Below are 4,370 nucleotides of genomic sequence, written 5' to 3'. Positions count from 1 at the left end.
TTCCGTGGCTTTGTGTAAAATGCAGAGAAATGGAACAATTAGTATCGGCAAACGCCACGTCTGGGGTTAACGGTACAAACTGCTCTCCGTACAGTACGTGCCACCCCAGTACAGTGAGCGCGTTCCCATCACTTATTCCAGCACAGAAAGCCGGCTCAGCCCTTACATTAAATGCGAACGAAGAGAGACCTCCGCTTATTCTCCGTGAGCAGGAGCAAGCGGGACCAGCTGGCACCTGCGGCTTTTTTGACCTCGCAAACAAGAGTTGGATGTTCGAGAGGGGATCAAAAAATAACTCTCTTTCATCAGAAGGCTGAACTCATGCAGCAGGATCTTGGACAACACTTAAGGTTCTCTTCCACCGGTCCTAGGGTCATTTGCACTTACAATACAGTCAACCGCACGAGAATCCCCAATAAGATAACCACTTAGGAAGCGAGTCGCCGTCCCCTTGGTCTTTAGAGACTAGGAATCGCTTGATTAACAAATTAGCAGGCTGTGACTTAGAGGCTGAACATGTATGTCAATGTGTGCTTGTCAGTCATGGTGAGCCCTGGCTGAATGCTTGCAAAGCCTCTTCTGTGGCTGGGGGTTCTATATTTATCACTTTGAATCAAGAGGGGCTGCAGTTAGGACTCTGCAGTGTCAGTTTCCCGGACATATATAACTCCAAGAGTCAGTCCTGACCAGCTAGAGAAAATTGGAAGAAACAGCCAAGAATGCCAGGCAGCCCTACTGTGTTTCTAATTATGTCATGTGATCCCACTAGGCTAGATAGATGAGCATGTTACTTTCAGTGCTGTATATTATCCCTGGTGATACATGAGATGGAAAATGGGGTGGGAGTGTGTGTCAGTGGTAGAGGATTGTGATTTGCACTATTTGGTGTTCTGTGGGTGTGTGAACGGGCACACTTGGGGACGGATTCCGCTCTTGGGTACACACTGATGTAAAAGTGGAGTGACTCCATTGTCAGGTGGGTTTACACTGGTATAAGAGATCAAAATGTGCCCTAAAGGGGCAGCACTGGGAAGATTTTGCCCCAACAGGCTTCCTATGCACCGGGCTGCCCATTTTGCACCACCCATAAAGTTGGTGTCTAATGCTCCCTGCTGTGTGCTGGCCCCGTACCGCAGGCTGGTGTAGATGAGGAGAGCCATGGCCACGCTTCCTCATCTCCCAGGGTTTGGGACAGTGATCAGAGCAAATGGGCCCCAGGACTGCTGTTGTGTGCTGACCCTGAGCAGCTGAGCCAGGCCTGTACATTCTCGACGATCTCTGTCCAGGTCTACTTTTAGCAATATTGGCAGTTTCTTCCTGTGCCGGTGCATGTCTCTGGGGGAGAAAGCCCCAACTCATTTCATGTCGGGGGAACTATTTCTTACCCAGGGCTTTAGGTGAAGCCTTTGAGGCAAATCCACTGACCAATCCAGCCTGTCACTGCTCTCTAGAATGTTATCTGTGTCTAGACTTTATGGGCCACGCAGCCCCACTCGAGCCAATGGGATCCCGGGACACTGTGGAAGGGGAAAACATTCTGACTTATTTCTAGCACTTTCTGTGGGCATGAGGAAACCACAAGTATTGCCCAAGGCCTTGGCAATGAGCCTCCTGCGGTGAAGGAACACGGACGCCAGGCTCCACCTGCTAGCGGAGCACATGGGCTCACAGCGCAGTGTTTGGAGGGGGACCTGGCTTTAGAACGCCCGAGTGGTTGGAGCTGTTTGGATCTGGGGTTTTGGTTCGGTCCCTTAGATAAGGAGAGGCCATCTACAGAATTCATATCCAGCGTGGGGGTTTTGGATACACAGGAATTCGGGGGTGTGGGCATGTGGGGGACCAGTTCATCTCCATCTCTTATTAATGAGACACTTTCCCCTCTTCTGGATACATTCTTTGGCTTTTCATCGCAGCTAGAACCTCCAGCGCTCTCCAGCCCAGCCTGACTCCTCACAGGCAGCGATGGGGCTTATCTGTGCTTCAGAGTCAGGCTTTGCATGGCTTGGTTTTCAGCCATTCGACAGGCGCGGCAATCACCTATCAGTCTGCTCTTAACAGCCCATCCCTTGATCTGAGAACAAGGGGCTGGTACATATAAGAATTGCTGAAAGGGAAAATGATGTTGCCCAGCTGATAGCCTCTGAAGCTCGCTGCCCAGGAAGCCTCTGGGCCATGTTCTGCCCTGGTGTAATCATCGACTTCAAGAGAGTTGCATTTGCTTACATGCAGCTGAATATGGCCTGCGCTCAGTGGCTGAATTTTCAACATGTCTGGGGGCCTGGCTCACAATCTCTCATGCCTGTTGTACCCTGGGGTGGCCCAGGGCCTCAGTTGGTGTCAACCGATCCCCTGCAGGCCATTATACTGGCCTGCATAAATGTCTGGGTGGTATGTAGGAGAGGAGGGATGCTCTGAGGTCTCAGGTTCTGACCCGTATCAGAGGCCGGGAAGCAGAGTATTGTTTCAAAGCTCTGATAAGCCGATGTGACAAATCCTTTTGTTCTGATCTGCTTTTGTAATTGTCTCTGGGGAGGTGTTTTGCCAATGACAGGTGCGCATGCATCTGGTTACTTTCCTTTATCGTTGTGCATTGAATAATCCCGCTCCGCTGCAGGATGGACAGAAGGAGGAAGAGGAAGAGAATATTTTGTCTGATCTCCGCACAGAGACAAACACAGCCCCTCCCTGGTGACGCTGGGTGATTTTCCCATGACAGTTGCTCCTGTTCATTTTCCATTTCCGGGTTGCTGTTTCAACAAAACCCAGCCGATACTCGCAGCTGAAGCATTACATATTTTCAACGCAGCTGAGAAAAGAGAGCCCAACTCAGGGTTAAATAAACATCTCCTGGGTGCAGTCAGACAGTGAGGAGGGACGCAGAGTGGCTGTTCTGAGAAAAGAAGGCAGGGTCTTTCTGGGCCAAAACACTATGGCCGTGGCAGGTCCAGGCCCTCCACTTGAACGAGTGCCTCTGGCTTCCCTTACTTTCTGGGCATCCTTCTAGGGCAAGAAATAAAGTTATAGATAACCACCGGCGATGGCTGAGCAGCTCAAGCTCCCGGGGGCTGGTTTCCAGCGGCAGTGAGTGCCCAGTGAAGTCAATAGCAGCTGGGGGTGCTCAACACCTCTGGAAACGGGTCCCAAAAGCCGAGCCCTGCAGTGCAAGGCTTTCTGGTTCAGTGGGCATTCTCAGTGAACCTTGGGAAGGGTCCTGCAAAATCCTCAGTGCTTCTGAAGTGCTGAGTTCCCCTCTGCTGTGCAAACCCAAGCAGGGCTCCTGCTAGCCACCAGGAGCCGAGAGTCTGAACAACTGTGGCCCTCAGGGAGGGATTTGCCCAAGTGAATATTGCTGAATCGGGCCCCAGGTGGTGGTTGTAGCCCTATGTGTCCTTCTACTTCCCAGGACATCCAGCCTGCCTGCTAAAGCACCCTCCCCAATCCTCCATCTCTGGCCCCAGCTACCCTACAGAGAGTGAATTTCCCAACTGTCTCCTCCATTCTGTGCTTGGAAAGTTGCCCTTTGGCTCCCTCTCCTGGCTTCCCAGTCTAAATGTGTGTGTGTGGGAGGGGGCGGGTAATGGAGCTGGGGGGGGGGGCAGTGTCGGAGAAGTCAGCTGGAGAAAGGGCCAGGATGAGGGGCAGGATGGGGCCTCCCTCCCATGTGTTACTTTGCCCTGCGACCCACAAACCCTGGGGCCAGCCCTACTCTTACATTGGCTGTTCGGGAGAAGCACAAAAACTCACCATGTTCGAGGCACAAGGGGCCCTTATTTTACCCATTGCTGACCCTGCACTCCCTGTTGTCCCCGTGTGGCATTCTGTTACACCCAGCCTGGCCTTTCGCTAGTATCCGTGTAGGTGGGGCCGAGCCATTCTCCCCGCGGTCCGGTTCATCTGAGGGGAACAGTTCCCCTCACCAGAAGGTTGGCATGTGTTAATGTTCATTGGAAGACTCTGACCTTTGCATTTTGTAACTTTTCGAGCACCAGCTTTCTCTCTTCACTCAGGAGAAGCTGCGCATTAGGAACAGATCCAATTCATGTATTTTCCGAAACAGCAATGGGATTTATTTCTTTTCACTGGCTGAAATACACGTTGTCTCCAAAATAAGTACATGCTTTGCACTTTCATCTGAGATGTCGAAGTGTTTTACAAGCAATTATTAAACCTCTTGGGGAGGCGTCGTTATCCCTGTTTTACAGATGCCATCTGAGATACAGAGAGGTTAAAGGACTTGATGGCATAATGAGTCAGTGGTAAAATTCAGAATGAGATACTTAAATTGAATTTAATTAGCTTATCCAGGAGAGGGGAAAGAGGTGACTTGTTCACAGTTCCTACCTGGAGAGAAGATTTTTGCTAGTACGGGG

This window comes from Trachemys scripta, chromosome 9 (genome assembly GCF_013100865.1).
Source record: "Trachemys scripta elegans isolate TJP31775 chromosome 9, CAS_Tse_1.0, whole genome shotgun sequence".
Classification (NCBI taxonomy): domain Eukaryota; kingdom Metazoa; phylum Chordata; order Testudines; family Emydidae; genus Trachemys; species Trachemys scripta.
This window is presented reverse-complemented; position numbering follows the sequence as displayed.